The sequence below is a fragment of the Acanthopagrus latus genome, chromosome 6 (genome assembly GCF_904848185.1).
Source record: "Acanthopagrus latus isolate v.2019 chromosome 6, fAcaLat1.1, whole genome shotgun sequence".
NCBI lineage: Eukaryota > Metazoa > Chordata > Actinopteri > Spariformes > Sparidae > Acanthopagrus > Acanthopagrus latus.
Window position 1 is genome coordinate 11007539 of NC_051044.1, and position 14189 is coordinate 11021727.

Consider the following 14189-nt stretch of genomic DNA (forward strand, 5'->3'; position numbering starts at 1 on the left):
ATGGATTTTGGCTTTACTTGGATGACAAACCAAACAAATCCATGGTGACTGTTTTAGTTTTGGGTTTTGAGCAGGATGAAGGGATTTCTTCCATTCATGGTTTTTGGAAGCATAACTATTATTCTGTATTCAGGTCCTGATAGTAGGGTGTACTTTGGATTTCCATGTTTTCGGGTCAACATTGCATTTATTTGCCGTCCCGACTCTAAATCGGAACATATAGAAAAATCTCACAGATATTTGTTTATGGGCTGCTCGCTCAGAAAATGTCACATAACAAATAATAAAACACATAAACAAGCTGCAGGTCTTGCTGCTCAGTGAATATTTCTTCTGAAACTGTCTTCCGGAGAGCTGGGGAGTTTAAGACCATGCTGTGCAATGAGACTCATAGATTCAATCTCCACATCCTGTCAGTAAACAGCCATGCCGCTAAGTGGATGTTGATAAAAGCTTTAGCTAAATGCTTAAATTATAAATGCATCATATGGAGAATGTATTCTTAACTTGTGTACATGGTTCGATAAAAAAAGATATAAACAAAGCCCATATAATCCTACAATATCTGGTTTCTGAATGATATCACTAGTTTCCAACACTTCACACTCACGTTTAAGTCGAAAAGCTCCACATGTCAGCACGGGGAAACTTTGCACTTCTCACAGCCGCGAGTTGCAGCAGCATAACTTTGACATTTTAAATGTTTGATGGACTTAATTACCCAGAAATTATGTAACATGACATCAATAAAGAGCACAATCCTTCAGGAGGCACTTGCAGTGGGAGAGTTCTGCTCATAAGCTTCAATACATCGCTGCCTGTGGACAGTTTATATTTAGCCATGTGTGCAGCCTTGTGTGTATAGTAGTATAGTGTGTTAGTTTTTAGGAAATTATAAATATATATATCTACATATATAAATGTATTATGATTGTCTTTGTGGTGATGTTGGCCATTGATTGAACATTTGTGTCGATCAAATAAAAGTCCCCTTGAGAATCTTCCACCGTGTCTCGTCTTCATCTTCTTCCGTCTTGCCCTTCGTCCATCCCTTCTTCCCATCACCCTTCATCCTGAAAGTTCAGCACAGCAGCGGCCATTAAACATTTAACGGCTGACTTTTACTAGTTTCTCGGAGCAACAAAATCCTTTTCCCTCAGCACATGAATATGCGAGGAGGCCTCTGTCAATGCATGCGCGGTATTAAGGTCGACCGGGGCACGATTACACTGCTGGCTGAAAGCCGCTGTTGTGTAGCCTTACATCACATCATCTCCTGGTGCAGAAAGACACACTACTGGAACACTAACCCATTAGGTTACAATCTCTGCTGGGTTTTTTTTCTGTGTCACGGCTTCCTTTTCTGTGTCATCGCGGCAGAGATGCATGTGGTGGTCCCCAGATGGGTGAATCTTGCGACTTGGATGCAGAAGTGGTCATATTTTCTGTCACAGCTGTTGGAATCCAGCTCTCAGCGAGCAGTGACAAGATTTCCCAAACAATTCCTCTAAGTAGGTGAAAAAGCAGTGACCCACTGAACGCTCGATGTCTTCTCCTTTCACATTAATATTGTGGCTCCCACGTAGTTCCGAATGCTTGGGAGGGTTTCATGCCATGAGATCTTATACGACGTACTGTGGTGAAGATGTAGACATCACAACAAATATTTCACTTTTAAACTTAACGCAGCTTCATTTTAAGCAACATGCCTAAAACCATTTGGATCTCCTTTAAATAGTTAATCCTCATCACCCAGTAATGCTGTAAACATGTAACCACACTAAAAGAATACAACCATGCTCAAGGCTTTGCAAGAGTATTTTGGGCTAAACGTTAACACCAGAATGCTAAAATGCTCAAAAAGACAACGAGAACAGGCTAATGTTTAGCAGGTATTATATTTATCATGTTTTGTGTCCTGGTTTAGCGTGTTTGCACAGAGTATTGGAAGAATTCAAACTCTAACCTGGTGAAAGCACCAGATGAAAAGCTCAAGAATCTCCAAAGTTTTTACAGTTGCAGCCAAGTCGTCGTCAGAAAAAACAAACATAAAAGGTTGATTGTGTAAGCAGCTTATTATGACACATATTTATGTTATTATGCAATGACCTCTAGTGACGATAGTATGATAGTGGTAGCAAAGGAAATGTCAGACGAAGGAGTATGAAGAGAGACAAAGTCAACTATGGGAGGAAGACTGGGTGGATATGTGACACATAACAAACAAGACTTTCAACCAGGAAATCACTGAAAAGTCAATGGTAATTTATTTGAACTTAATAACCTTGTTAAATTACATCACATACATAACCTCACTTAGTTATGTTGGTAACGTGTTTATATACTTGTACCCTACCCTTTTTAAACATGTCTAAACCTAACCAAGTAAAACCACAAAATGTCAACCTCCTGGTGGCACTTGAAGAAAAGTCAGGGAATCAACAACACCCAGTTGAGTAAATCATTGCTACGTAAGTTTCTGAAAACTACAGATGTGTTGGAACTTCACATTTCTTGATGTTGCAACTCAGAGTTTCTTGGGGTTCAATTTTCGAGATATGATCCAACAGCGCTGTTGCCTTTGGTCGAGTTGGTGTAGGCACAAAAACTACTTGGTTGAGGTCAGGAAAAGATCATGTTTCGCCACAAGCAAGGCTGAAAAATAACCTGACGTCTTGTTAAAAGTGTCCACTGGCTTCATGCTTACAAAGGTTGGAACACTGTCTTGAACAGTGGTCTCTGGCTTGGCTTCCCTTTCGCCCAGCTGTGAGGCCAGCACCATGTAAAGTGAAAGCGACATGATACAGTACATGATGTAGAAACGTTGATATGACACATGACATGTTCAAATTTAAACTTATCAGCTGTTTGCAGAAACATAAAATGCTAACATTTAACTCAGGAGCTGGGCTGTCAGCATAGTAAGTGGAAGGATAAATCATGTAGGAAACATACAAAATTTTGTGGCAATTCATAAAGTCATTGTTTAACTATTTTAGTCTCAACCATAAATTCACTGTGCTCCCCACTGATCCGCACTGCTACAGCAGATATCCTGAGATAAGTGGAGCTCAAGCTGGAGCTGTCCAGTGATTTATTCTTTTGACCTCTGACATCCAGCCAGTGAAAGAGCTATAACAAATGTGAAAAGCACAATCAATATATCCACAGTGCCACAGAGTCTTGCGCTCAATATGTGGACCAATGGCGTTAACTAACAAACAAACTGATCCATCAGCTATCAGGAAAGTCAACTGAGCTTCATCGTGTCACAGCTGTTTAAAAACTGCAATGACATAGAAAACAAATCAAACAAAAGGCAAATTAAGGTCAATTACAAACATTCACCAATGGGAGCTGCCCAGTAACATCACAACGCTTTACTGTTGTGTGACTTGCCCAAAGGCACCTCAGTAGTATTCCCTATGGGAGAGCATTACTCATACATATGAACCCCCCCCTCCTCGACAGTTGGTATATAAAACTCTGTCACAAAGCAGCTTTTTCGAGGCTGTAGGCTCATGTTGCCCTATTTGCACAAGAAAATGAGTCAGGAAATGTGTGTTGTTGCTTGTAGCTGAGTTTAATTATTGAAAGCAAAGTGCTGTGTGAGTAGTTGCCACCAGCACAGAGCTGCATGACAGCAAGTTCAATGTTCAGTGCCACAAATAAACAAACTCATAATGCATTTGGATGTAACTAAAACTTCAGTGATCCCTTCACTTTTTCATCTAGTGCCATCATCAGGTCAAAAATATGGTCCGATACTTTATTTCATGACTTTAAATACCTGCTAATTAGCTAAAGAGAGTATGCTATTACAAATATGAATATCAGCATGCTTGTAATAAAAATCTTAGTTCAGTTCATTTTCAAATAAAAAAGGAATTCCTCATTTTGGACCATATTTTGCTCCTTTAGGACTCTTAAGGAGCTAAAAATAGCAACATCAGGCTATCATGAAGCACATCAAAAATGCCTCATAGGCATTTTTGTTTCTCAGGACCCTCGGAGAAGTCAAACACTTTGATTTGCAAGTTAAAATCCCTCGCAGGTGTCTTTCTCCCAATACAGTACTTTAATCTGGGTTTTATCTGCCTCCCTCTGTGAGCTGAAAATAGAAATGTTTTGAATCATGCCTGTGGCTGTGTGTCCTTATGAATGTGCTAGTTCGTGTGTGTGTGTGTCGGTGGGGTCAGCCTGTCCCCAGGGGGCTCGTAGTGTTACAGACTGTCCTACTGGTTTTATTAACCAGTTGCTCCTCGGGGGCCAAATGAAAACACAGTTCAGCTTGTTTCCAGCAGACATAGCGTCGCAGTGTCGCTGATGTCTGACTCTCCTGGGTCTCATCTCCTCACATGATCAGTCCCCAGGGTCAATACTGACATATACTCATATTTACAGTGTATGTTTTTCAGTAGTAAGTTTTTATACTGGTCATTGATTTTTTTCAACCTCCAATGATCGTAAGAACATTTATTTAAGTAATTTCATTGGGTAAACATTGAGGTAATTTACTAGTAAGTTATATTAAAAACAAGATCGGCTTCTAAAAAATCTTAAATTGTTTTACTTAATATTTAACCGGCCAACACAATAGAAAGTTGGCTTAATTAAAGACATTAAAGGTCATTAAGCTTTTTCCTGTTTCACATCACAGCCATCACAATATCTTTCTGCTGGTCGAACTGAAAAAACAACCTACTGGTGACTTATTGGAAACATTTTGCAATAAGGTACACAAAATGTGAGTAGTTACTAAGGAGCAAGTGAGGATTAAATGATTTGCCCTCATTTGCATATGTAATGACTTGCTTGTTATATTTATATAGATACTTATTAACTAATCATTACCTAATGATTCATGAATGTAGTATCTACCAGTCTGTTCTCTAGTAATTTATCATCATCTACTGTATAGTCCTCAGGAATTACTCATTAACAAGTTATCAAGTTGTTCCTTACACACTCTTCAGTAACCACTCACATTTTTGTGTATCTTATTGGAAAGTGTTATCGATTAGACTGCCGATGAGTAAGTCACCTCAGATGATGAGACATAATGACTTTATCTTTAAGTTCAGCAATCATTCTTACTTGTACTAGTTTATTTTACATCATGTTTTTGCTTTTACTCTAGTGAGGATCTCGCTACCATCAACTTCAACCTCATATCTAACATCTATGACACCTGAGTGTTAAAACCAAAGCCACCCTAATTTGTTGTTGATGCCTTTGTTTGTTTCCCTTCGCTCACAACTTGCTGTGCTTGTTTAATTCATCATTGATAAAGCTGTCTGACACCTCTCGTGCATCATATTTGGCCGTGTGGGCAGATGGGGTGCTCTCAGCACTCAACATGTCTCCAGCAACACTGGAGGAGAGGGAGAGGCGACTGCAGCACAAGGTGCAGGGAGGACATGTGACGTGCGAGTGTAAAAAAGAAAAACAACCCTGTGGCTGCTCCCTTCCCCCCCTCCGAGCTCCCACAGCCTCCCAGTTTGAATTAAATGAGGCCTGTCTTCTTCCTCGCAGCTGTAGCTGAGCTGTAACGCTGTAAAATGAGTGACAGACGCACACATTGTTTCTCGTCCACGTTGTGCGGACACGCTTGCAAAAAAATGTTGTGTCATTTTTGTCATTTTTTGGTCCAAAGAACAATCGGCGTAGATGCTGATAACAACAACACGCTGACAGATGTAATTGTTTCAATGGACATTTCTTGTTTTCAAAAGGAGGGACGGGCTTTGTTGACACATGACAAGCTCCCTTTAAAAAGTGACTGGACACACAGAGCCTATTTTGGTGCCTGTCGGTTAAATGACTTCCATTATGTTGCAAGAAGCCACACACACGCACAAAGCGAAACCCCAAATGCTTACACGCACACAAACACCCTAATAGACACATACATCAACTAAAACATTAATTAAGCCCACAAACGAGTCCCAAACTCCGCTGGCACGCACAAGTACAAGATTCACATTCATTAAACACACACGCTGAGATATTCCCTTTGGTGAAGTGAAAGCAGAGCAGCGGCTGTTTGGTGTTTATTTACAAAGCAGGAACTCGGGCCATAAACTCGAACCCCGGAGGCCCAGAGAAGATGACGAAGGGGTCTGTGCACCTCTTTGTTTTTCACCCAAAACCTCTTTCAAGTTCACTTGTGTTATCTTTAACGAGGCAAATACCAAACAGAGGTGGTAATTCGGGCAAAGACACATTTTTTTTAAAATACTAGATGATGCGTTGTTCTCTTTCAAGCAGCGATTTTGTGGTCGGCGATGGCACCCGGCGGCGTTTAGCTTGTGCTCTGATGATTTTACCAGATGACACAGTTTTAAACATCAGTGCATCTTCAGCGGAGACACACGTGCACACACTGAAAAGAAAGAGACGCATTCATATGCTTATGCGGGCCACTAAAGCCAAAACAACTGCAAAGAAATCAAGTTTCTTCTTTCATGGCCATCGCAGCCAATTTGCATTTCATGAAACCAGTGAACACAGACAGCAATCAAGGATTTCCCCCAGCAGAGCCAGAGCTGCTCGATCCTTTAACACCCAGATCAGTTTTACTTGCATTTGAACCGACTGCACCAGAGAGCGCCCGTTCCCTTTTAAAAACACCCTCAGCGTGTCCACTGTTCTGACAAAAATCCCAACAACAAATACTGTCTGTGGACCAGCTGAAGGATTTTATAATAATCAGTGAGTCTTGCTTTCAGCTTGAGGAAAAATGTGCTCATGGTTGCACAGACTGAAACGCAATGTGCTTTGTCATGAAAGTATTTTAAAATTCATCTCAGAACAAGATACATAGAAGTTATGAGTGAGATATTTTGGGCTGATTAACTAATACGACACAGGTGAACACAGAAAAAGGGCTGGAAACCACACAAAGAAAGGAAATGGAAAGTAAAACAGGACACATGATGGGCAGAACTTCAAAATAAAACAGGAAATAACAAAAAACATGACAAACACTGTATCATGGTCACTGTCTGCCATGTCAGGCAGTTGTGCCCTCAGCTCAAGCCAGGCCATAGCATGCTGGTGAAGTTTCACAACATTTTGATGAAAATTGAGATAATAAGGATAAACTAGTTGTTGCATCATTCCCCGTAAACATGAGATGTAGATACAGGAGAATGAAAAAAGGGAAGTAGCGAGCCGCTAGAAATCAAAGTGAGTTTATCCGTAACTGTTGAGATAAGTAAGCAAATGTATGAAGAAATGGCAGATTTTTCCAAGGGTTTGTGTTTCAAAATGTTTATTTTCTGAGATATGTGTCCAACTGATGTGTCTATTAAAGTTTCTATAAAACTGAGTGACACAAAAGCAAAAAACCAACCAACTCAAACTGCCTCTGTGTGTGTGTGAAGGTGTGTGCATGCACAAGTCGCTGTCTGCCTAGAAGACTGATTGAATGAATTAGATTACCTTCAGCCGGTATCTCAGCCCGTATCTCATCATTATGAAGATAAAGACCTGACAGGAGTAGACAGATTGACAGGAGGCCCTGAAGGCTCAAAACCAGCCTCTATTGACCTTCAAGCCACCCAGGAAGAGCACCTGAACCTGCACACTATCTATCTATCTATCTATCTATCTATCTATCTATCTATCTATCTATCTATCTATCTATCTTTTTTAGGCGTGGTTAACTAGAGTCAGACATCATATATTCGGAGCAGTTTTGTATGTTATTTGGAGGTTCAGCACTCATCAGTATGCATGGTTGCACACTGCAAACATTTATGCAATTGTACAGAAACACACGCACATACAAAGCTGTATTTTTCAGTGGCGCTTAGTACTGCCTCACACACACACACACACACAGACACACACGCACAGCAGGGTTCTCCAGATTTATTACAAACTCAGAGAGGGGGCCTGATGTTGGCAGGTCGACTCTGACGGAAGCAGATTTGCCGCACCTCAACGCAATGTGTCCAAACATTCAGACAACATGCTGGGGTCTGATATCAAAGCTGAGCCTCCATTAGTAACTGAGAGCTACAGAAGGACAGTGGGACACAATAATAGCGACAGCAGTGTTACGCAACCCGGTGCAACAACCCTGCAAAACGACTTAAACTGTCAAGGCTTATCGTGAATATTTGTTGTGTCACAGAGGATTTGATTCTACTCTGCGGTGGTATCTTGAAGACAGCCACTGGTGGCCTTGTGTTGGAAAATGTTTTTATTTTGTCCATCCTACATCTGTGCACTGAATCAAAGCTGCATCTCAAGATACGTTTTCATTGAAAATGTGTTGATGATGTAATCACAGAGACAGTACGATATCCCCCAAACAGAAGGCTTGGATGAAAAGATGAAAAGTGTGTGGGTTCTATCTGTCGTTTGGTCAGGTGACAACGAAGCATACAACACCGCCAGAGCAAGACTGAAATCTGGCATCAAGGAGGCAAAGAGGAGACATCAGCAGAGACTGGAGAGGACAGTCAAGATATGTGGCAGGCAATTCAAAATGTCCCCCATCATGAGTGAGGCCACCTTGTCAGATGAGCTTAACACATTTTATGCTGACTGTTTTTTGATCTCCTCAATACAACACTCAGGCAGACGATGCTGTACCAACTGCCCTCCACTCGGTCTTCACGCACCTTGAAAATAACAATAGCTGCATCAGAATACAGTTTGTTCACTTCAGCTCAGCGTTCAAGACAAGAAATATAAAAATGGGTGGTAACGTAGTCATCTGTCCGATAAGGACGGGCTGGCTGCAGACATGTATATTCATGTGTTAGGAAACAAATGCTTCAGACATGCTTCATCCCCAACGTGCTGACTGCTTGTGTAGACCAGGATCATTGCATATCCCTGTGATGGGACTTTGCAGGATCACGTATCAAAATCGGACCCACTTAACGGCGCCTGAGTGACTATCAAGCAGCATTTCATCCAGTCTTTGTTACGCTGCAGGAAATTAGGGCCACTCGAGCCACTTACCACAGACAGCAGCTGTGGATGCTCAGTTCTTGAGAGTCCCTTATGAAAGAAATATCAACCTGCAACGTTTCAATACAGTCTTTTGAGAGGCAGCGCGCTGCGTTCAATTATCTATTGTTGCGGGGAAATGGCTGTTCATCTGGGTGATATTTAGCTGTGGGTCCTTTGGTGTGTAATCATGCTCCAATAAGCAGCTCAGTATTCAGTTCAGTCATCTCTGGTTGTGTAGTAGGGAACCACATGGGGACGAGGAGATGATATTCTCATTATTGTAAGTGTGTGTGTGTGTGTGTGTGTGTGTGTGTGTGTGTGTGTGTGTGTGAGTCTGAATCCCTGCGTGTGTGTTTGTGGGGGAGTGGTGATGAAGACAGAGTGCTGTGATGAGAAGCCATTTGGCCGGAGCCTTTCCTCTTCCTCCCACCTTCAGACACACAAGAGTCCAGTGACGCATTAATATAAAACGGATTTCCTCAGTCTGATTCTGACAGAAAGAAACATAAGAAATATTCCTTTGTTTTACTGTTATTTTAATTTGTCAAAAAATCCAGCATTGTCACACCGATTGTGTTGATTTTTTGACATGCTCAGTTTTCTCGTGTTTTCTTCCACTTCCTCACTGTCCAACGCACGGGAGGGGCAATTAGCATTGTATTGTTTAACATCATTTTACAGAAACAATAGGGGGATGGCAGTGGATTTTTACAAGCTGTCCAACCACAAAACTCAAAACTGGTTGAGATCCTCCCCCTTTAGTTTCTGTTGCCACACCTGTCAAGCGTCCCTTTCTCATGCAGAACATACACAGTTTAATGATGGCAGACTGACCACTGCAATTCTAGTCATTCATCAATGGGCATTTGATATCAGATGTAAGCAGACAAAAGCCTCTTGTTCTTCTTATTTCTTGTTGGAGACAGCAGCTCATGCTGGCTGAAAGTAAAGCTGCTGTAAGTGTTAACAGGGTAAGCTAACAATTCAAGCGCTCAAGGTGGCGGCTTATACCACCAAACAGGCCAAGCTGAGGGGGGGGGAAATGCTTGAAGAACAGAAAGAAGCTAAGAGAGCAACCTCGGAAAGAAAGGAGTTGTGCAAGTGTGGTGACTACAGAGGAGGGCTAACTGCTTAATGGACAGGAAGTTAGCTAAAACGACGTCAGTGCTAACGCAAGCACCTTGAATTAACTGAAAATGCTCTTTCTGGATTACTATTTTATTATAATATTTACCCACTGTAAAATGTCTTATATAAATATTCTACGTACTTGATGTTGTGACAGAGCTAAAGGCTAAAGGCTACACGTTCCAGTCAAGAAATTAGCATGTTCGCTACTTTAGAAACAAAAAGCATTGCTCTTGTAGGGCAGTTCAGAGCTAGTTAGTCTTGGCATTACAATTTTTTTGAGGAAAAACGTATTTCATTCTAAAATGAGACTGATAGCAGCTTAGCTTAGCCTACATTGTCATAACAGACGTGTGTTATGCTCAGTTGATAATTTTTTTAAACAGTTTGTTTCACTTCAATATTCTAACATAAGAAAACAGTTTAAGGATGAGGGTTGATAAACCTAATGCTATGTCAGATAACAAGTTTGGCAGAAATCTCTATAATAAAGAGGCAACCCGCCAACATTAGGCTAATCTCTGACATGAGCTTCCACACAGTTAGGAAATGCTTAATGTAACGTGAAATGCTCCGTGGCTGCTGATTGGTTCATGTTTCCATCTGATGCCAGAGCTGACAAACATATTCACCCTTCATGTTTTTGCTCCTGTATGAGTGGTTTTAGAGAAATGGACACCAAACTCAGACAAGCTAAGGGCTTCACTAACGGTCAATTAGCCATTTCAGTTAGGTTACATTAGCACATGAAACTGAATATGCCATGAGGCGAAAGCATGGAAATAATCAGAATACATTCACAAGTAATTTAGTGTCACCTAGTATTTTAAAAGAAGGATTCAGTTTAGAAAAGGCATACTTAGCATTCAGATGGGCAGACGGCACTGAACCATTTCGCCCATGATATTAATAGATTTTCTTTTTTTTTCATTGTAGTACACATTTGCTGGTGTTTTTGTTCTTATTTCACCGGAGGCGCGGTATAACTAAATGGCAAACCCCAGGTGAGGACTGGGTGCGCACCTTAGCAATTATACCTCAAAATGATTTTCCGAGGGGCTGATTTATCTCCACTGTGCACTGAGAGCAGATTATAAATACCCCGCCAGTGCACAATGAAGCCCCTATTACACAAGCAATGAATTTCATCAAACTGTAGAGCCGGGGAACAGAAGAAAAAAAGAAAAAAAAAAAAAAAAGGACCCAACCATCCATCCGTAGAGTCATGGAGTCTACCTTGCGTTGAGCTGAGGCTGAATACAGAGCAGCCCAGGGAAGCCTCCACAATCCCAGGCAAGATATTCATTACTGCCACAAACCTCCAAGTCAGCAGAACAGGAGAGCAGGATTCAGTGAGAGAGAAAGCAGCCATCTCCACTGGCTCTGATTTCATGCTGCTGGCCGTATTTCCCCCGGCCGCTGAAACCAATCCCACCCAACCCCCACCCTTGTTTTTCCATTGTGCCGGACGTCTTCCCCTCTCGATGGCAGCCCACAAACGTGACTGCATGCAGAAAGTGGCCATCACACTCAGGAGGGTGAACCTCTCCTCCGTGAGCCACCAGGAGGAGAGGGATAGGATTTCATCGCCAGACGAGAGCTCTATTTGCAGGAGTGTGTGCCATTAAAGTGGTTTCATTCATGAGTAAAAATGCTCCTGTATCTCTGATATAAAGCCCTGTACTAATACAAGCTCCCCTTTGCTCCTTGGACTTTTTTATCAGTGGCAGAGTGTTCTGCAGCCCTGACTTCAGGTCAAGGTGGATAACGGCAAAGAGACAGTCCGCTGTCTACCAATATCCCTGCAACATGGAGCCCATTATATTCTGTTGTCATTATAGAATGTGTCACTTCCGATTTCGTGCTGCCCTGTTCAGGTCTCGCAAAGGTTTAACGACCATGTTCTCCATGTGACTAATAGGGGGGAAGCATGTAAAATCTGTACCGACAGGCAGACTCCATGTACCATCCATCTGTCTGCGAAACAGCCAGATGTCAGCAGCTGCTACACGAGGACCGTGTTCCTGTCTTTGAGGATCACCTCAGGGTCAGAGCTCACCTGGCTGGTTTGCACGTGTCCTCTCGCAAGACAGAGTACACATGTGAACCGAAACAATAAAAGACTACATCAATGAATGAAGAATAACAAGGGTTACACTGCTACGTTCTATTTTATATTCATTAATGTGGAATCTGATGGTCACAAGGTGCCATATAAATATCCATATGCAGTCAAAGCAGCAATCATATTTGTTACTTTTTGTACCAACTGTGTTATAATGGAACCAAAATAATAATAAGAGTCGGATTTGGAAATCCAAAGCATCACTATCGAAGGAGTTGGGAATTACTTTTCAAACAAACCTTTAAGAGGGTCTTTGTCCCAGCCGGGTCTTCATGTTAACAAAGACGAACTAAATAAATGACCAAATAAATAAGAGCACCATAAGACAGAACTCACTTCCTCCGACTGACAAACAAAGATACAATATTAAAAAGAAAAGAGAAAAGTAAAACACTACTGATTCAATCTTTGAATAACTATGTTGAAAATGGACACACAAGATGTCACCTCAGCTCCGCTGCAGTCACCGTGAATAACTGTGCAGGCCGGTGACCTGCTGCTACATCACAGGGGGGCCGAGGAGAAGGTTAGATTAGCAAAGAAGGGGGAGCGGCAGACCATTGGGCCTTGGAGTGAATTGATATTGAGACATCACTAACACCACCGCAGCCATCGCCTCCTCGCTAATGACTGGGCACATAGACACAGACGCACGCCATACATCAACACTCATACACGCGCACAAACTCATTGTGGTGTGTGACAGACATGTGGGAGCTGGCGACCAGGAGAGAGAATGAGGTAATGATGAAAAAAAGCCCGCACGGACAGAGAGACAACGAGAGAGGAGAGCCTCCTCTAATGAGCTATCGACATTTTCCAGAGGTGGAGTTGGAGGAGGCGTGCTCAACTGCATCATCTGTCATTTGCCCATGAAAAAGAGAATGGCAAGCGTTTAAAACTGAAAAAGAAAATAAAAATGATGCTCCAAACATCGGCATGCGAACACAGCAGAAAAAAAAAAATATTAGGTTCTACCTGACAAAGAAGTTGGGACATCACAGAAAATCGAGGGAGATGAGGCAATGAAAAGATCACAGAGGAAGACACAAGCAGGAGATCAGGTTGCAAAAAATTCAATGATGGATGATCAATAATTTAATCATGCATGGTGAAAGGGGAAAGCAGCTCGATCACATGGTGTTAGGGTGTGCAAGATGTGATCTGAATCCCCAAAATCTTAAAAACTATGTCAACGCACCATTTTTCTGCTTCCACAGTAGCGGCACTGTGACATGTTAAGAAATCGGACAAAACACTGCACATTCTTTCTAATCAATCAGGGACGTTGTTTGAACGGCTCTAATTTACTGACGATGAAGACAAAGCTCGCACTCGGTGTGTAGCATGGAGCTGCCATTAACTGCTGAACCTGTGATTATTATGGTGATTTGTGTTGTTTGTGTGAAGTAAAGCCTGATTACAAACGTCGGAAACATAATTAATGAGATTGTGCATGTACATGCCCCGTTTCTTCAGCCTGTGGAGAGTTAGTGCTGTATTTTTTCACTTCACAAGTCTTGTAAATTGCTGAGCAAACGGTTGTATTTTTGCTAATGCTAATATCAGATTTTTGGGTGTAAACTGCATGTTTTTGTGGTTGTTAGCAGGGATAACAATGTTGGTCTGCTTGTTAAAGGTGCACATGTAAGAGCTGTAAGAGTTTTAGGTAAATGTTAACACGCTATCACAGTAAACAAAGACGGTCAATCTTGTCGTTATCTACTCACACCAATGCTGTTTCTCAGTCTACAAAACATTTCTTGAGCTTTGAGAAAAAACAGCACTGTAGCACTCTCCAGCTCATCCAGTGTAATCCAAGTCTCCAGAATCCCAAAGACCCCGAGCCATTATTCACACTCTTTTTTACAGTAAACTCTTCACTGTAGCTGCTAGACTAAAAGCATTAGAGAGCATAATGTACATGTTGCCTATTCAGATGAATTTGGGATCTCTGGGCTTC